The sequence below is a fragment of the Canis lupus genome, chromosome 36 (assembly GCF_003254725.2).
Source record: "Canis lupus dingo isolate Sandy chromosome 36, ASM325472v2, whole genome shotgun sequence".
Classification (NCBI taxonomy): domain Eukaryota; kingdom Metazoa; phylum Chordata; class Mammalia; order Carnivora; family Canidae; genus Canis; species Canis lupus.
The window spans coordinates 1,570,761-1,592,843 of NC_064278.1; positions in this window are offsets into that span (position 1 = coordinate 1,570,761).

The window sequence follows — 22,083 nt, forward strand, 5'->3', positions numbered from 1 at the left end:
AATGACCTGAAGGTAATTGTTATAACATACTGGACACAACTTTGAGTCTCAATATTTTTGGTTAATATTATTTTTCCAATAGTTAATGCAATTTCAAGTATAATATTCAGAATTTATAATTGATGATATAGTGAAAAGTGTGTCTTCTATATTTTTTCACTGAACTGCTTTGTTCTCATCCCTAGATGCAAAGACTATAGCCAGTTCATTTTTTATGTATCCGGAAATGTTCCATATACAACACACATATTAATCACAATATTCTAGAGACATTTTATGCAGTTCTAAACATAGAAATGATAGAAAATTATATGCACACACACACTCTCACACATATTTGTCTTTACATAATTATTTAGGACTTTATCTATTATATATATATTTAAAGTTCATTTCCTCCCACACACTATAACATACTACAAACACACATTTAGTCATCCAAACCTTTCTTATTTTCATTTAGTATGTCTTGGGATACTCCTGTAAGATGGAGGCCTGGCACTGGATTTGCTGGGTCAAGAATACTGTATAAATTTTATATTTTCATAAATGTTGTCCTTTTGAGCTACTTACAGTCGGCACCCACTTACACTTTCACCTTCCGTGTGATCAACTGGCCAATTTTCCATCCATCCTCACCTATACGATTGATTAGCAGTTTTATTTTACATTTTTCAGAATGGCAGATGAAACCTAAGTGCAGTGCAAGTTTAGGTGGCATTTCTTTCATTATGAGAGGGATTAGGCATATGTTCATATCAAAATTCTGTGAATGTCCATTTTATAACCCTTGCCCATTCTCCTGTTGAGTTGTCTTTTTTCTTATCCATCAACCTCTATCTACATCCTCTTGTGGCAACAAGTCAGATGATGCAGATGGTAAATTCCTCTACTTAGAGTTCTTCTGTGAAGCTTCAATCTGAGCTTTTTCTATTTTGTACGGACACACTTAAACTTATTCTCTGATGTCACAGATTAGATTCTTTCAGAAGCATTTAGTGTGAGGTGCTGATTATGGAGAGTCTTGGGCATCGAAACCTGGGGAAGCAGCAGAAGGAAAAGTCAAGCTTGATACAGGTCCCATGACAGTTCTGCTGACAGCCCCGGAGCGCTGGGACTGCATGTCCCCGGAGACACCACCCAGACGTACCTTCATTGATCAAACACCGAATGTAGTCGCCTGCCAAAGAAAACATGCTTGATGCTTTGGGACCTTTGTGCTCATAGCGGCCCCACAGCAAAGGTTAGCAAGTTCTTCCCTATAGGGGCATTGGATGGGTATACATCACAGCATCCACAACTGATGGGGACAGAGTCCTGATGAAAGCCTGAATACGACTGTTCTGTCATTAATTCACTTCAGGTGTGTATGGTACTTGGCACTGAATAACATTTGAATCACATGTATGCATTCTTTTTTGACATTTTTGACATGGGCTTAATTCTGTTCTTTAAAGGAGTTCTTAATTCTTTTTTCTAAATATATTAGCAATATTGTTAAGAGGCTGCAAGTCTTCATAGTTTTTATGAGATTAAATTGTTCCTTTTTTTTTTTTTGTTCACAATGCAGCTACAAACCACGTCAAGGATAGGCTTCATTCAGCGGATTTTGATCAGCAGTTATTAGTTATCTCAAACCTGTAGAAAGGTGACATTTGAATGTGTCCAAATATTAAAGTTATTTCCCTATTTTGAATAAGAATGCATGAAATTTAAAACAAATGAAAAATAGGCCATATTAGAAACATTTGAGAGGGAAACCAATGATACAATATTAGAGACAGATATGACTGAGAAATGGATTAAATATGTGATTATATCCCCAAAATAATGAGGCTTCTTACATTACTTTAAATTTATGAGCTAATCAAAATAAAGAGAAGTTTTACTTTATGTATATGGAAATACAGATATATTTTAATTTGTCAGTAGCTTACCATTTTTTAAGTTTAACAAAATAATAAATCTTATTTAGTGTAGACTAGATGAATGTTTCAAATGAGAGGTGCCTGGATGGCTCAGTTGATTAATTGTCTGCCTGCTTCTCTTTCTCCCTCTGCCTCTCCCCCAGCTTGTGCTCCCTCTCTCTCTGACTCTCTCTTTCTCAAATAAAAAAAAAAACTTTTAAAAAAATGATATAATTTTAATGATTTCAGTGATGACTTTCACCAGGAAAATGGCCCAGACTGGCTAATAATGTTAGAGTCTACAAGGACCAGAATTCAGATGCCACTTGTACCTGTGTTATAGCCAAGCTAATTATAAGAACTTCCTAATCTTGTAAGGACTATTCAGGTTCTCAGTTTTTAAACAATATTGCTACTATATTTTTAAAAAACTGGATAATCCACTTTTGCATTAATGATTTGAGATCTCACTATACTTTGGAAGCATTTTTTAGTATACTTATTGCAATAAAGTATATTGCAATGAGGTTTAGCAAAAAATTGCCTGTAAATTGGATGGGAGCATAAACCAAGTAAGTGAAAGGAAAGACCAGTAATTTCTAGAAGTGTGATTAGGATACAGAACTAGAACAAGAATAGTATGGAAAAAGTGAAAAAATGAGACTATTTCAAAAGTACTTCTACACACTGTCATTTTTTCCTTTTAGTTGATCAATCAACTAAATAATCAAACTCATTATTCTTGCCAATCAATATTTTATATAGTGCAAATAAATATGCAAGGGACTATCACAGCTAAAATGGAACAAGTTTGCAATATTGGTCAATTAAATTCTGAAATAGCCCTTAAAATGTATTAAATTTTGTGACACTAGGTATTTTAAGCACATTCTGATTTAATTAATACTTCCATAGTTCAGAAATTGCCTGGCAGGTCTCCTAATTCCATTATGGTTAAAACGGCAAACTCTCATAGAAATGGAATTTACCAACCAATTCTACTGTATGATTGAGTAGTTAAGAAAATTTAACTCTATGTTGTTGTTGTTGTTGTTGTTGTTGTTTTTCTGAGACATAAATCAAGGATGCAAATAGGTAGATAATGAAAATGCTGTCCAAAATAAACCAGGGGAAGGTATGTTAATAACTGGTAAAACAGACTTTAAGTCAAAAGGAAACAGGTCAGAGTGAGTCATGAAGCAAGTGTCAAAAAATTTCAAACTACTAAAATCAAAAATAAAACTTCTGGGTCACCTGGGTGGCTCAGTGGTTGAACATCAGTCTAGGGCTCAGGTCATGATCCCAGGGTCCTGAGATTGAGTCCTGTGTCAGGCTTTCTGTGGGGAGCCTGCTTCTCCCTCTGCCTATGTCTCTGCCTCTCTCTGTGTGTCTCTCATGAATAAATAAAATCTTTAATTTTTTTAATTAAAAAAAGTTATGGTCTAATTATAGCACAATTTAAGTATTAATCAATAAAACAAAGATAACTAGAAAAATCCATACTAAAAAAGTAAGAAAACACTTCAAAATTTTACATGGTTCAAAGAAGTCATAATGATTAGATAAGCTTTGAATGACCTGGTAACAGAAATACTACTTATAAAGATGTGTAGATGCAGTTAAAGCAAAGGAATTTTGTACCTTAAATGCAATCAAATATTAGAAAAGAAAAATAATTAAAAGTAATCTACTAAAAACATCTCTCAAGAAGTTAAAGAAGAGCAAAATATATCCAAAACAATGAGATAATAACCAGAATTAATGAACCATGAAGGAAATAAAAGATAGGGGCGATTAACAGATGTGAAGGTTTAAAAATCCTCTGACAAGATTGATTAAGAAGAAAAATGGGACATCTGGGTAGCTCAGTGGGTTTAGTGTCCCACTCTTTATTTTGGCTCAGGCCATGATCTCAGGGTCATGGGATGGAGCCCCATGCTGGGTGTGCAGGCCGCTTGAGATGGAATGGCTCTCTCCTTCTCCCCCTCTGCCTCTCCCCCACATCGCATGCACGTGTGCCTGTACTCTCCCTCTTGAAAAAAAGAAGAAGAAGAAGAAGAAGAAGAAGAAGAAAGAAGAAGAAGAAGAAGAAGAAGAAGAAGAAGAAGAAGAAGAAAGGAGAAGAAGAAGAAGAAGAAGAAGAAGAAGAAGAAGAAGAAGAAGAAGAAGAAGAAAAGAAGAAGAAGAAGAAAGAAGAAGAAGGCACCAAAACATCAAGGAAAAAAAAAAAAAAGAGTATCACTATAGATGTGTAGTCAATAAAATGATTTTTAAAAAGGATATTATTAACCATTCTATGTCAATGCCTTTGAAAATTCAGGGTAAATGGAAATTTTTCCTAGAAAATATTTCAATTATCAAACAGACAAAAGAATGCATAGAAATGGTAAATAATTCTACAGTAATTATAGAAAATGAATCAGCAAATAAAATTCTTATGACAGAAAACTCCATGGATAGATGGTTTCTCTAGTAAATTCTATCAGTCATGGATTAAGTTATTGAAACATTAAACGATTTCAGACAATGGAGAATGAGGTACACTCCCCAAATTGTTTTATGATACTAGTATACTCTAGTACCATATTTAAAACAACATTTCAACTTTGCCACTATTTTATTTTTTAAAGATTTTATTTATCTATTTATGAGAGACACACAGAGAGAGAGAGAGAGAGAGAGAGAGGCAGAGACCCAGGGAGAGGGAGGCTCCACGCAGGGAGCCCTTCGCGGGCCTCGATCCCGGATCCCGGGGTCAGGAGTTGAGCCGAAGGCAGACGCTCAACCGCTGAGCCCCCCAGGCGTCCCGTCATTTACATATTTTTTTTTACTGGAGTTGGATTTGCCAACATTTAGCGTGACACCCAGTGCTCGTCCCGTCCAGCGCCCCCTCAGTGCCCGTCACCCAGTGACGCCCCTTCCCCCACCCCGTGCTCGTTTCCCAGTAGGAGGCTCTCGTGTCTGTCACCCTCTCTGGTTTTTAACTGACCTTTCATTGACCCAAGCGACAACGTTTAGGGACAGTCTATGCCGCAACTTACACTGAGGTCATAGACGCACCGCAGCTCCAGATGCCTCGAGAAGAAAGTGGGGCCTGTCAAATTATGGTCACTCTGAGCTGCTGCTGTCCTTTAGACCTCCTGCCTCTGTACCTTTGTCCATCATGACCCCTGATGAATACTTTGTCAATATCAAGTTCTTCATCCAAAGCAAAGACAATAATAAAGAAAAGACAAGTATATATGGATCTACCTCTTGGTATGTCTAAAAGCACAGCGTAGGCAGCATGCGTGTGTATATATGTGTGTGTGTATACACGTGAGTACATACATATGCCTAAATACACATATACATGTATATATACACATATGCCACACATATACATACACACTTTTACAGTACATACGACACATATGACAGTGTGTGTGTGTATTTCATTAGATTTTAATGTGATTTTCTAGGCCAAAGTCTAAATCACCAAATATGTAATAATCTATTGAGAAGATGCATTACTCTAAATGCACTAAAGGGTATTATGAGAAGCGCTATCAAATGTGTTACAGAAATGCAGCTGGATTTTATGTGTTATTTCCAAACCTACAACAAGTCATTCTTGGTAACTTCCAGGATTATAATTTCCTTTTCTACAGCTTTTTAAAGTATTACTTTAGTGATACAGAGAAAAGGATACATGAAACTGGAGTCCAATGAAAGAGTGGCTCTGGAAATTAGAATTCCTTATAGACAAATTAATATATTCACTTAAATTCTTTCCTAACACACTCTTCAGTGAACTGACTCTGTCCTATCTCGCAGTTTTCAACTTCTCCTTCTGTCCCTGCATCCCACTTCGCAGGCAATCCAAATGTATTTCTTGAGAGGAAAAGTCTCAAGGTAGTCTTAGTAAACATAGGTTTAATAAGTATGGATTTTTTTAGAGAGTTCGGGTACAAACCTCTAAAAAGTACAGGCAAATCACACATAATTCATTCAAATCACATGCAATCAATCATGATTATGCAACAATCACACGCTCATGACATCACACAAAGCACCGTTTCAGTGCTGAATTCACTGCTGAGGGTACACAAGGTTTTTGTTTTGTAACCCTTTGCTGAGGTAGAATTTTTTTACACACATAAAATTTACTCATTTTAAACGTTCAATTCAATGATTTTTAGTTAATCCACAAAGTTGTCCAACAGTCACCTAATTCAATTTTAGAATATCTTATTTATTTTTTAAAGATTTTATTTATTCATGAGAGACACACAGAGAGAGGGAGCCAGAGACACAGGCAGAGGGAGAAGCAGGCTCCATGCAGGGAGCCCGACGGGGGACTCGATCCCAGTTTTAGAACATTTTAGGACATTGCCAGTACCCCCAAAATTTCCCTCCTTTGCAATCACTACTTTTCCCTACCCCTCGCATAGGCAATCACTAATCTCCTTTCTGCGTCCCTGTTTGCCTTTTTCCCTGAACATTTCCTATATATAGAATCATCAAATCATAAAATTAATTCACTTACCATAATACTTTCGTGGGTCTTCCATGTTGTAGCACAATGCTTGGGACTTTCTTCCTTCCTATTTGCTGATGGGTGTTCCATTGTATGGATATATCACATGGTGTGGAGTGTTTCCCGTTTTTGACTATTATAAATGATGCTGCTATAAACATTCTCACACAAGTCTTTTTGCGGTCCTGTGTTTCTCTTTTGGCCAGAATCTCAAAAGTGAATTTTGTATGCCAAATGTTTGTATGTAAAGTTATGGCTAATATCTTGACAATTACCAGGTTTTCAAACTGGTTTGAAAACCATTATTCCCCACCAGCAAGGTGTAAGAGTTCCCATTCCTCCTTATTCTTACCATAGTTACTACCGTCTACTTCATTGTGAAGTGATATTCTATTGTGGTTTAATGTACATTTCCTCATAATAAATGGCATTGAACATTTTTCCATGTATTTAGTCTCCAAACATTTATTTCCTTTGATGAGTTATCAATTCCAAGATTTTTATCATTTTATTGGGCTAAGATTATTTTTGGATATTTAAAATTTAAATATTTTTCTCATATCTGAACTGTAAATATTTTCCCTCAGTATATGGATTGCTTTTCGTTTTCTTTTTTTAATATTTTATTTATTTATTCATGAGGGACAGAGAGAGAGAGAGAGGCAGAGGCACAGGCAGAGGGAGAAGCAGGCTCCATGCAGGGAGCCCGACGTGGGGCTCGATCCCGGGTCTCCAGGATCACACCCCAGGCCGAAGGTGGTGCTAAAGCACTGGGCCACCGGCGCTGCCCTCTTTTCTTCTTTATAATGATTTTATTTATTCATGAGAGATACAGAGAGAGGCAGAGACACAGGCAGAGGGAGAAGCAGGCTCCCCGTGGGGAGCCCGATGCAGGACTTGATTCCAGGACCCCAGGATCATGCCCTGAGCCTAAAACAGAGGCTCAACCGCTGAGCCACTCAGGTGTCCCTGCTTTTCATTTTCTTAGGTGTCTTTAAAAACAAATGTTTTAAATTTTTATGAAATTCAGTTAATCATTTGTACCTTCTATGGATCATGCTTTTAGTGTCATATATTTGAAATCTTTGATTAATTCTAAGTCATAAAAATGTTCTCATATGTTTTCTTATAAGTTTTTTTTTAGTTTTAGCTCTTGCATTTAAATCTGTCATTTATTTAAAGCTAAGATTTGTGTTTGGTGTGAGATAAGGATAAAGATCTGCATGTGTATATCTGACTGGATATACACTTCCAATCAAGACATTATGTTGAAAAGTCCATGTTTTCCCTACCAAATTGCTTTAGCACCTTTGTGAAAAAAATCAATATATCACAAATGCAAGGTTTAATTTTGGATTATGAAGCTATTCTATCCATCAAATTGTCTGTCTTTATGATATGACCATACTATCTAGATTATTGTAGATTGGAAGGTAGTAAGTCCTCAAAGTGGATAATTTAACACAGAGCAAAACAGATAGTAAGTCATCATAAGAACACAGATAATCTTTTTACCATTAAAAGGAAGAATTAAAATAATGTTAAAATTCAAATAAACTCTTATTAAGTAGAACAATGAAGCAATGAGTTTTAAATTCAGACATAAACTTAGACTTTGCAATTTCATGTTTGAGTTGACACCCTCGAAATATATTTGAATAAATATGGCATTTTTTTTAAAGCAAAGAACACAATACAGCATACTACATAAGAGTTAAAAACAAAAACAAAAATACTCCTCCCAAGAAACCACCAAAGTGAGCATAAATTATAAATGGAAATACAATATAAGAACTATATTAAATTGTATAAATCAGTAATAGTGATTGAGCTTTTTACCATATTGTTTGGTCAGATAACAAAGATGAAATGTAAATTTGGTATGATTTGATAGTTTTATTAGCTGCCTGTTGATCTTTGTAAATTTGCCCAAGTTTCATTGGCACTATTTTCTCAGCAAAATTGCCTAAGGTTATAATTATTACACACAATACATATTTTGAAATAGTAATATAACATGAAAAATTCTCCTTGTATGTATGTGTGTCTATATGTGTGTGCGTGTGTGTGTGTGTGCGTGATTGTATGGCAACCAACAACAATGTGTGGGTGATGGAAACCGCAAACAATGTTTACTAATCTTATTGGGTAACTGACTTACAGACCTCAGCATTTATGATACAAGAATTTGGGGTTGGAGTACAGATTTCAGGTGTTAACTCAGATTTATTGAGTCAAGAAGACAATTCAACAGCCACAGGATCCTAAAGAATCTTTCCTAAGCAGAAGTCCTTACATTTTTAATGGTTTCATTATTTTTTAAAGATTTTATTTATTTATTTGAGAGAGAGAGAGAGAGCGCACACTAGCTGGGGGTGGGGCAGACAGAGAAGCAGGCTCCTCTGCCTGCTGAGCAGGGGGCCCGATGTGGGGGCTCAATCCCAGGACCCCGGGATCATGACCTGAGCTGAAGGCAGATGCTGACCCAACTGAACCACCCAGGCACCCCAGTTGCATTATTTTTCATCTCCCATTTCTTGTACTTTGTGTCTCTCCACCTCTTACCTTTCGCTTTACTCTCGCCTACACCTCCCTTCCACCACACCTATTCTCCTACATTTCTCCTTCCCTTATCTTTCTTATTGTCACCAGACGATTATTGCTGGAGTCTGGTTGTGTTTGAAGTAAAAGATGTTACCATAGATCGAGGTCTCAGCGCCACAGAGCATCTATTGGGAAGAAATACAAGAAATAAATAACACATAAATGGTGTGTGCTATCTGTTCTGTGAAGCAAAGATAGCATTGTTAGCAGTTTTTCCTACTGTGAAAAGAAAGACTAAGGGCCAAGCCGGGACCCAGGACAAGAGATCTAGATAAAGAGACCTCTGTAGCAATGCAGTTTACTTTCCAGCGTGGCAACACACAGCACATTTTGACATGCTCTGGTGCAAAAATCCAGCAATCTGATATAAAGGGTTTCCAGAAATAGGTATTGAGATATGAAAATGGTCTTTTACTGATCAGGGTGATATCTGTATTGTTCTCCTAATAATGAACTGCTACTGCAGAAGGGAAAGCAGAAACATTATTTACTACTCATGAGATGGCCATTATTTAAACAGTCTTGTACAAACAGATGTGTTGTTATTTGACTCTGGCGGTTATGATGCCTTTTCTTTTTTATATCTTCCTTTTTTCCCTCCTGGAATCACCCTGTGGCCTGACATTTTAGCACAATCCTCTGCATTGTTCTAGCATTTAAATGCAACCTGTATTCCTTTTCCATTTAGGTCATGCAGGTTAATTGGCATTGTGCCCGCTGAGCTATTAATACTAGCTAGCATGCAGAGGAGTCTTTGTATGAAACTATCCTGCATTCAACTCATGATGCCTGTGGCTTTTTATGAGTTTCTAATGAAGTTACAAATGTAGGAAAAAGTACTTATGATCTTTGCTGGGTAAAAGAAAGGAATATTGTCTAACCTCCTTATGTCAATAAAAAAGCATAATAAGTGTTCCAAATGTAGGCTTCATAAGGTATTGTAAACAACCGGACCTTTAAATCAATGCCTCTCTCCAAAAGAAACCATAATTACCTCCTACTAATAAATTTAACAATAACCAACAACTTTAATTTTTGGTTGTTACACCACAAAGTACGGTGAGATTCCCGAGGGCACAATTCTGTAGTTGGCTTAGTGATTTGAATGTTTGCTTTTATAAAATAATTTAAAGTTTATAAAAGATATGGTTTTATTGATTGCTTTTTGCTGATTACTTGGGGATAAATTTGCTGCTTTCGAGAAAAGGTCATTTGTAGACATATTTTTCTATCATTTATATATTTTAATAAGTCAAATATAGTCATTAAAAAGATTTTATTATAACTATATGAGTTTCTATAGAGGTACTCCTTAGGTGTATTTTTGAGAAAATGGGCAGTCTCCCTTCTTCTGCACAGGTATACATGCCATATATGTGTGTACATATGTGTGTGATAGACATGGCTCTATTTATGTTTCTATTAGTACAATGAATAATACAAGAAGAAACTCGTCTTTTAACAAGTATGGTGTGAGTAGGGCTCAAATATAGAGTGAAGAAGAAGACGAATAAGGAGGAACAAAACAAAAAAGAAAAGAAAGAAAAATATTATCCTAGACTAAAAACATTTTAGTATATGGTTACTTTTATTCATTTATGTAAACTTAAATATGTATGTAAAAATAACATACTTTTATTTTTATTTAAATTGCTAAGATAATTCAAAAACGCAAACTAGTTAACCGTGTTTTAAAAACCTTGATGAGAGGAAATTTCTATGTAAATAATTAGTGAAAGCCAGTGGAATTCTCTGCAAACCTTAATGACACACATAGGATTGTACTGCCCATACATTTGACAATCAATAAAGAATACGCATTCATAGATGATAAAGGTGGAAAAGTTATTTTAATTTCTACCACTAGGGACTCTCTAAAGGAGGAATTTTTTTAAAAAATTATTTATTTATTTATTTATTTATTTATTTATTTATTTATTTATCTATCTATCATCTATCCTCTATCTATCTATCTATCTATCTATTGATTTATTCATGAGAGACGCAGAGAGAGAGAGAGGCAGAGACACAGGCAGAGGGAGAAGCAGGCTCGCCTCAAGAAGCCTGATGCAGGACTCGATCCCGGACCTTGGGATCACGTCCTGAGCTGAAGGCAGACACTCAATGGCCGAGTCACCCAGGCATCCCAGGAATTTTTTTAAATTCTTTTTATTTTTAGTTTGGGGAGCGTTCTTTGAAAGGCAGCCCTGGGAGGGTAAGGCTGGGTTTTGGATGGCTTGGTCTATGTAAAACAAAGAAGAGTTGACCCTTGAACAATACAGGGGCTATGGGTGCTGACTCCATGCAATCAATACAAATGTATAACTTCTGACTCTCCCAAAACTTAACTTCTATTAGCCTAGTGTTGATTGGGAGCCTTATCAATAATGCAAATATTCTATTAGCACATATTTTGTGTGTTATATGTATTATATACCGTATTCTTACAATTAGATACCATTTTCCTACAACAGAGTAAGCCAGAGGAAAGAAAATGTTACTAAGAGATTCATAAGGAAGAGAAAATACATTTACAGTGCTGTGCTGTATCTGTCAACAAATATCCACATATAAGTGGCCCCGCGCAGTTCAAACTCAAGTTATTCAAGGGTCAGCTGCAACAGCCACACTGTTATTCATAAAACACTAATAGGGAATTTTGAATTTGCTACTAGCCAGGAGAAATGGAGTGTGTGGAGGGAAGTAGTCATGTAACAGGACACATGAGGCTGAAAGGTGGCAGGAGAAAAATGCACAGAGGTGAAGAGGCCAAAGAACTTTTATAAAAAATAGCAGATGCACGCTTTTCAGATATATAAAAGTCCTTCACAGCCCAAAAATGTCACTGAAAGTTGCTGTGCATTAAAGTTTTTGAATGCAATGTCTTCAGAGAAAAATGAGAAAAAGTGCTTCAACTGTCCATCTGGGTCAGAGCTGTAAAGCAGAAAACAAATGCCCACAGAAGGAGGAGTTGAAGTAAGAATTAGTTCAGCAGAGGCCAGAATTGCTAATTCAAAGTTGCAAAGTGAAAATACAAACTATCAGAATCTTGCTTGTGTGTGTGTGTGTGTGTGTGTGTGTTTTGAAGATTTTATCTATTTATTGAGAGAGGGAGAGAGCACGTGCGGGGGGAGAGGGAGAAGCAGATTCTCTACTGTGCTGGGAGCCCAAGGCAGGGCTGGATCCCAGGACCCTACGATCATGACCACAGCCGGAGGCAGACCCTTCACTGACTGATCCATCCAGACGCCCCAGAAGTCTGCTCGTATTTTAAGTAGGACTTCCCACTGCTGCTCAATAACGTGGGAAATCTCAATAACCTCCAAGCTTCAGGCAAATAACTTTGTGTTTGCAGGTTGCTTCATACTTCTTTTGCAGAGTCTTCCCGCATTTTGTTTGTTGTGGTTGTTAGAGCTCCCTTGTTGGCGGCCACAGCCTACAAGACTACAGAGAACATCATCACTATTGCAGCTAGGAGGTCCATGCATTGGCCAAGGTTTTCAAAGGACAGACCTTAGAACAACATCCCTCAATTTTTCCTTGGAGCCTTCTCATTCTCGAAGTGCAATCCCTCATCCGGCTGCGTTAACATTGCCCAGACCTTGTTAGAAATGAAGAATCTCAGACCCACCCTAGACCTACTGAATCAGAATGCGTATTAACAACCCCACAAGGGTTTCCTATGTACATTAAAGTTTTAGAAGCACTACCGTAAAGTGCTGAGAGGCCAAATCCTCCATGTGCTCTATGCTGAAGTAAGATAAATGCTAATCTCCCCAGAGTTGTCATCTGGAATTGTGAGACCTTCTTTGTGCCTTGTGCCTCTTGTAAAAACAACTTACTTTCAGTTACAATTCCTCTCCCCTTAAGCCTCAGGCACAGGTTCATTGCCCCTGCTGGGGAACTATCACCCAAGACAGGTACCATGCTATCTTCTGCAGTCCTTTCCAATTCTCCCAGGCACCTGCACAGAAACCTTTTCAATTTTTTTTTCAGGTTAAAAACAATCTCTTTTGCAAATAACTCATGGTGGACTTACCAACTGCTCATCAGACAAGGCTAGAAACAGACTGAGTCAAAATCTGTCAGCACCACAGTCAATTATAAGGCGTAAGTCATTATAGTGTAATGGTTAGGAACATAGACTTCTAAAGCTGCGCTGCCTGTGTTTGGATCCCTGCTCCTTCACCTACTTTCCCTAAGATGTTGGGGAAGCTACAAAACATGTGTATTTTAATTCCCTCATCTATAAAATCAAAATAATTATATAGCACCTATACATTGATTGAGTTAATCCACGAACAATTTTTAGAATATTTCCAAGGATACCGAGCAGTAGATAATATTAAGTATTAGAAATATGTATTAGAGAATGTTAAATGATAAGCAAGTAGATAATATTAATGTTTCTCTTGCATAGGAATATGATTTAGGCACTGGCAGTGACCATGTTTCCCCTTTCCACTATAACTCTCTGTGGGTACTTTATACTAACAGAGTAGGAGCTGGAAAACCAGGTGATCTATATTGAGCTTTTCCCCACAGATCCATGAATATTAAAAACAAGCACATGGGTTGATTAAGCAATGAACTAGCCATTCATGTATCCAATCATGTGAGTGGTAGGCCAGGGCCTTCTTGCACTCATATTCAACGAATAATTATTGAGTTCCTAATATGTGTCATGACTATGTCGCTGCCTGGGAATGCAGCAGTGACAATAATTAGTCTCTATCTTCAAAAAGTATATAGGTTAGTAGGAAGATAATCATGCAAATTAAAAATTGTAAAAACACTAATAGTAATGAGTATCATGTATAAGATACATGGGAAAAGAGCTGAAGATTTTAGATTAATTTGTAAGAGCCACATAGAGTGTCACAAAACAGACATTAATCTAAGACTTGAAAGAAGACTAAGGTTTTTCTGGTACTAAATCAGGTTGAGTACTTCAGAGAAAAGGGTTACAAATGCAGAGACAGCGTTACCTCACTGTGTACGGTGCACTGTGATTTGGAGACTACAAATATTTCAACATTTCTGGAGCATTAGAGTAGGGATGGTGGTGGGAAAGTGGGCCAAACAACAAAGGATCTGCATGTCGTGTAGTAAGCATGAACATTTACCTTTCAGTATGAGAACCAGTGAAGAATTTTGAACAAGGTCCTGGCATGATGTGATTTGCATGAGAGTCTCCCTGACAGGTGATAGCTGGAAGGACTCAGGTACTGGGATCCAGCGAGACAGCTGTGGGTGTTCAGGCAAGAGATGATGAGTTCTTCAGATAGAAGGAAGCTAGTGGGGTAGAGGGAGCAGTTAGGGAATGTGTAAAGGGGAAAACTGCCTCAACCTTGTGATTGCCCGCGTGCTGTAAATGTGGATGCATGAGGAAAGAAGCAGTTCTGTGTTTCTAGATAGCTGATGTAGACTGGATGGTGGAATGACATAAAGGTAACTTCACTTCCCTTCTGGCCTGAAACGTTCAACATAGTGGATGGACTTTCCTCTAAAAGATCACTTCAAAAATGTGCAGAAATGACCTACATGAGAGGTGGTTACCTGCCCTTTCTCTATCGGAACACATTAGTATGACTCACACTAGTCATCACACTGAAACATACCGTAACAGCAGGATGTTAGAAGTAGAGATCATATGCATACATTGGGGTTTGGAAGACAGAGTGTGAGAGCTCTCCTCCAGGAAAAGCAGCTGGCTCTACTGGATGTTGGGGTGGGGGGCAGATAGACAAGTAACCACGCAAACAGACACACACTCTGTGTAAAGGAATAAAATGATAGCAGAAGTGATGAGTAAATTAAAATTCCTAAGAAAGAAAACAAAAGTCAAAAAGATCTAAAACTGTCCACACTCTGATTGTGGGTCCCCATGAGTGAATCGCAGGCAATGGATAAAAGTAATAGGAAATAACATATACTTGATAAACAAAAAACATTTTAATATTTACATAACATTAATACAATAAATATGTTTGTTATAATATATACTGTATATGCTATGGTATGATATGATATAAATAATAGTAAACAATGAGACTTCTAGAACATAGATATGTTAATAAGAGATAGAGACAGTTGGCATCAGAAGTTCGTTAATCAACAGTATTTGCATTTATACTAGGTCATCACCAAAGAGAAACACAAAGAGATCAAGGTTAACTTCTCTCCTGTGAGTGTCGGTATTTAAACATTTTTCTTCATTCTCTTGGAATATGTGAAATTTTAAATATTCTTCTTTTAGGATTTTTAATATGCAGCTTATCTTCTTCCTGATACTTGACAAAGTATTTCAGGAAATTATTGAAAATTTTATTTTATTTTATTTTTTTATTTTATTTTTTATTTTATTTTTATTTTTTTAAATTTTTTTTAAATTTTTATTTATTTATGATAGTCACAGAGAGAGAGAGAGAGGCAGAGACACAGGCAGAGGGAGAAGCAGGCTCCATGCACCGCGAGCCTGATGTGGGATTCGATCCCGGGTCTCCAGGATCACGCCCTGGGCCAAAGGCAGGCGCCAAACCGCTGCGCCACCCAGGGATCTCCTGAAAATTTTAAATAAATTTTAAATAAACTATAGAATTATTCTCAGAAACATTTATCAAACCCTGGCTTATAAACCTTCAGAATACTACTAACTACATATTAATAATGGTGATAAAGAATGAACTATTGATTTTTAGATACATAGATTAGCTTTAAAAATATTGTACTCACTAGGGATCTAAATTGCATAAAATCCACGTGGACTACTTTAATTATTCACATAAAAATTCTATTCATTTCTTTAAAATTGATTATGGTGATCCCTGTATCTGGCATGAGATGGTTTTAGGAACTTGAAGAATTTTTCAGTTGATCCCAGCAAACATTTATGTAACACCAACCACGTGTTGGATAATAAGGCACAGAGATGAGACATGATTGCTGAGCACTGAGAACTCCCAGTTTGGGTGGCCAGTGTAGACATGCAGGTCACAAGTATAATTCACTGTGTTCGGTGGAATCTCCTGTAAGGCACCAGCTTTATGAGGGTAACAATAAATAATAGTTACGGGCTAGTTTTTTTCTTTATCAGGCACTAGATATGACATTACCTATAGTTATCACAAAAACACTATTAGGCAGGTTTTCTTTTGCCTTTTACAGATAAAGAAAAAGGAAGATTAAAGAGGTAATAAATAGCTTGTTGATGTCATACGCCGGGAAAGGATGGGTGGAGTCAGGATTACGCTGCAGGGCTAGCTGACTGTGCTTATGACTTCATAAATTACCTGAAATCTCTACTCCATGAATCTATTTTTTTAATCAAAATGATATAAAGACAATTTATATGTTTTATAGTTATTTTCTAGGATTATGTAAATAATTTCTATGTAATTAATTCATTAAAACAGCTATATCTGTACAAAATCAAAATCAACTCTAGATTGTTTATCCATAAATTGTCTACTATATTTGAGAAATCAAAGACTTTGTTTTGGTGACACTTTTTTGAAACCGTGGAGCTTATTTTGTGTCTTTCTGTCTTCACTGGGATTTGATGAGCTACAATTAAGTCTGTCCCTTTTAAAATCTCTTGACCCTAAGAAATTGCCTCCTCTGTAAAGTGGAGCAAAGCAGGACATAAGCCCTACAGCTAGGTGTAGACAGCTCTAAGAGGAATGGAGAGAGACATTGGCCACTGTTAATGGGGATCTGAATCATTTGGCACTAAAATGAAATTCATCAGAATATGTTCCCCAAACTATGGGCTGAAAATGTATAACACATTGTCAATTTGAGATAGTAATACACATTTTTTTTGTTATAATAATTTATCTGAAGCAATGCAATCATTTGTTGCCTTCATAAAGGCAGCCCTATCAAAAACAGAATTGATTTTACCCCATTTTGACTTGAATTCCTTCTTAGGTGTTTAAACAGTGTAAATTCTCTCTTTCCATCTTTTTGGATTTACTCTGTGTTATTCAACCTTGAATAAAAGTTTTCACTACCTGAATACCTCTTCGCCTCTGTTACAACAATAGCTAGCAATTCCCCTCTGGGACTGTCAAAGTGAGAGTTTCCTGGCTAGTATCCATTCCTTGAGGTCAAGTAATATTGGATAAATGGGAACATTCACACACGTTTGATGGAAAGGTTTTATGACACAGCCTTTCTGGAGGGTAGTTTTACATTATATTTCCAAAATTAAAGCATACTTATCCCCTAAGCAATTTTCTTTGTGGGAATACATCTAATGAAAAATATGGAAGAAAGCATGAATAAATATGGAGAGATATATTCATCAAATAAATATTGATATTTGCAATAATACATGGGGAAAATAATGTTTATTAAAAATTGAATGGTTATCATTAATATAAGTGATATGATTAATAATATTAACACTGTCATATACAAACCAGCACTATAAACATGATGCACCTTCTAGTCCTTACGATAATATCATAAGGATCTATGAGGCAAATATCTATGCAGTCTAATAAAACTTATAGTTGTTTAATTTAGACTTGAAATATATATGTATTTTCAATAAACAAATGTTACCAGTATATTTCCAAGTGCATAAGTTAGATTTCATTTGTATATCTCCATCGAGATGCAGACCATTTCCATTACCACGGGGATCCCTGATGTTGGACCTCATCCACATCCCTTCTGCCCACGCTGTCCATGATCCCTGGTAACTTCTAACCTGTTCTGTAATTTTGTCATCACAAAATGGTAAGTAAATGAAAATGTAGAGGTGCCCGGGTGGCTCAGTCAGTTAAATGTCTGCCTTCAGCTCAGGTCATGATTCCAGGGTCCCGGGACCAAGTCCAGCATTGGGATCCCTGGTTTCTGGGGAACCTGCTTCTCCCTTTCCCTCTGCCTGCTGCTCCCCCAGCTTATGCTCTTGCTCTCTCTGTCAAGTAAATAAATAAAATCTTTTTAAAAATAAATAAAAATATACAGAATGTAATCTTTGGGGATTAGCTTTTTCATCAAGAATTCTCTGGAAATTCACTTATTTATTGCTTGTATCAAAAGTGTGTTCCTTTTATTGCTAAGTGGTAGTCCATGTATGAATGTTAACACGATTTAATTATTCTCTCCTTGAAACACTTCTGAGTTGTTTCTGGTTTTGAGCTATTATGGATAAAATTGCTATGAACATTTGTGTGCAGATTTTTGTGTGAACATAAGCTCTTATTTCTCTGGGGTAATTGTCCAGGAATATAATTTTTAGGTCATATGGTAGTTCCATGTTTAGTTTTTATTTTTTTATTTTTATTTATTTATTTATTTTTTTTATGATAGGCACACAGTGAGAGAGAGAGAGGCAGAGACACAGACAGAGGGAGAAGCAGGCTCCATGCACCGGGAGCCCGATGTGGGACTCGATCCCGGGTCTCCAGGATCGCGCCCTGGGCCAAAGGCAGGCGCCAAACCGCTGCGCCACCCAGGGATCCCCCATGTTTAGTTTTTAAAGAAATTGTTAACCTGTGTTCCAGAGTCATATTATTGTATGTTCCCACCAGCAATATATAAGTTAACCAGGATTCCTTCCCAGCATTTGTTTTTGTCCCTAGTTCTCTTTGCCGACATTTTTTTTGGGGGGGGAGAGGGTTGCGATATTTTTTATTTTAGTCATCCTGATAGGTATTGTACCTCACTGAAGGTTTAACTTGCATTTTCCTAATAGCTGAATGATGTCAAACATCTTCAAATGTGCTTATTTGCCTTCTGTACCTTCTCCTCAGTGAAATGTCTGTTCAAGTCTCTGTCCACTTTCATATTTGTTTTTTTAATGTTTCAAATTTTTATTAAATTCTAGTTAGTTAATATATAGGGTAATACGGGTTTCAGGAATAGAAACAGTGATTTTCTATTCCTGAATAGTGATTCATCACAGATATAACACTGTGCTTATCACAAGTGCCCTCCTTGACGTCCATCATCCCTTTAGCCCATGCCCTGCCCACCTCCCCATCAGCAGCCCTCAGTTTGTCATCATTGAGTCTTTTTTATGTTTTTTTTTGACAGTTGAGTTTTAAGAATTCTTTATTATGTACTAGATAATAATCCTCTGTCAAATATAACATTTGCAAATATTTTCTTTCAGTTTGTATGTTTTCTTCTCATCTCCTTTACATGGATCTCTTGAGAACAAAAGTTCTTAATTTTGATAATGTTTAATTTATTGATATTTCTTTTATGGATCCTATTTGTGGTGTCCAGTCTAAAACATTTTGCCTTGCATTAAGATCCCAAATATTTTGTGTTGTTTTAATCTAGAACTTTTATAGTTTTCTGTTTTATATGTATGTCTGTGATCCATTTTGAGTCAGTTTGGTATAAGGAATGTATAAGGAAGGAGGCATAGATTGAGATTTATTATTATTATTATTATTATTATTATTATTAATTATTATTATTATATTTTGCATGGGGATCTTCACTTGCCCTAACACTGCTTATTAAAAATGCTACAATTTTGTTTACTGTAACTGAATACGTCTTGAAATCAGGTGGATTAAATTTTACCTTTTGGGGATTCACTAAGCTTCCTGAATCTGTAGAATTGTCTTTTGTCAAGTTTGGAACATTTTAGCCATTACTGCTTCGAGTACTTTTTTGCATTTTTATTGTATTATATTTTTTCAGTTATTGAATTTCTTCTGTTCTAAAATATCCATTTGTCTTTTTATTATATCTTCTACTTCTTTACTGAGCCTTTTCATTTATTTGCTAAGGTTCTACTTTTTTTTTTAAGGTTCTACTTTTTATTTCATTCAAAAAAGTTCATAATTTCTCTCTGAGCATTTTTGATGGCTGTCTTAAAATCCTTGTTGGATAATTCAAACATCTCTGTCATTTGGATATTAGCACTGAGTGCCTTTTATCATTTAGTTTGGAATCTTCCTAGTTCTTGGAAGCCTGATTGGCTTTTAATTGAAACTTGGATACTTTTGGTATTGTATTTTGAGACTCTGGATCTTATTTAAAACTTGCATTTTAGCTGGGTTTCTCTGGCATTGCCCTGGCAGGGAAATGGGGAAATTGCCTTGTTACTACTGCCTTCTAGGAATGCAAGTCCAGGTCCCAAATTGACATCAATTGATTCCAGGTAAGAGTAATAGTTCTGGCTCACCAGTAGAACACACTGGCTGAGAAGTAGAGAAGTGCCTCATTACGCCTCCTCATGTACCCTCACTACCAACCAGTGGGAAGAGGACTCATTGTCGTTATGTTGAAGTGAAACTCCTGACTTTCTCTAGGATTCCTCTAACGCCACTGTCAGTAGTGTGGCACCTCATTACTGCCGGCTGGTGCTTGAAGCTCAGGTTCCCCATGTGGTTTCCGTTGTCACTGAAGGTCATCATTCCCACCCAGTGTGGATGAAAGTCCCACCTCTCTACACACCCTCTTCTGATATCATCCTCCCCGACCCGTCTCTCTACCAGCTGGAGGATTGGGTTGTTTCCCAACTGCCTTCTCAGGGTGGAAGTCTAGGTTCCCCACTCAGATTCTATTGTCATGCAGGCAGATGGGCCACAGCTTTTTCTTTGTTGTTTGGTTGAAGTAGAGCAGTTATTCAGTATCATCTAAAACTTTCTGTCTTACAAAGAAGATGCTCTTTTTCTGGTCTGTTGGCTGGGGAAAGCAGGCTTTTTGCATGTTTTTGATTTCTCCTTATTTGGCATTTCTTGTCACCAGCTTTTTCATTTCCATGTCTGATACACATGAAGTGAACGTAACCAGTAAACTTACCACTGTGTCATTCTTTAGATCCCAAGGCCCCTCACCCATCTACATTCTTCCATCTGCCTTTGAGAGTCTCCTTATGTCTATTTCATATATAACATCCATATTTTTTAGTTATACTGGTGGTAGGAATAGGCAAAATCCAGTCCATCTTACTCGAAGCTAAAATCCTATAAAGTTATTTTATTATATATCTCAAACAGAATTGGTGAGTTAAAATATCATCACCTTTCAACTGTTCTTTAGCTTTTATTATAGAGATTTCCCATTTCCTGACATCCATAGAAGTAGAAAAAAATCTATAAGATTCCCCACAACCAAATATCTGTTTACCATAATGTTTAGCTAATACAGGAAAGGTTAGAATAAATAATACTTGAGTTCTTCCTCATATTTACAAGTTTTCAATGTGATGCCCTGATCATCCAGTATCCTCCAAAAGGAAAAATAAGAGTTTAAGGGTTTTTTTTCCTATTATTATCATATGGATTTAAATATATTTGAAGAGGTTTAACCTATTGCAGGTTTTTTGTTGTTGTTGTTGGGTTTTTTTGCAGTTCAAAGTATCCTATTTTTATAGTGGAAGTCAAGTTCAATTGATTCCTTACTTCTTTTTACCTTTTGCTTTGTCTATTACTATATTACTAAGTACTTTAAAACTTAGTAGCAATAAATAAAAAGTCTTCACCATCTTGCATAGTTTCTGTTCAATAATTCAGAAACAACTCAGCTGAGTAATTCTGGATTGAGATCTCTTATGAATGTACAGTCAAGACAATTGTCTGAACTGCAATCATCTGAAGACTTGAATGAAAACGAGGACTCACTTTTGTGTTGGCCTACTCATAGTTTGCAAGTTTGTGTTTACTGTTGACAGGAGGCCTCAATTCCTCGTCACATGGATCTCTCTAGAGGGTTCTTAAGATATAGTAGGTGGCTTCCCCCAGAACAACTCATTTCAGAAAGAGCAAGGCCCAAGTACCAATGTCTTTTATGACATAGACTCAGAATACACACACAATTATTTCTACATACCCTGTTGATTACATGAGCCTGCTCTCCTCACTGTTGGGGGAGCTACATAAGCACATGACAAGATATGCAAGTCATTGGCAGTCCTTTTGGAGGCAGGTTAGCATCTACATCTCTAGTAGTCTTGAAAGCACCCTTACTTTCTATTATACTGAGAACTTTCAGGCTCATTTTCTTTGTTTCTTTCCTCAGACATGGAGCCACTGATTTTTCCATGGGATCTTGACTTATTTTAATGGAAAAAAACAT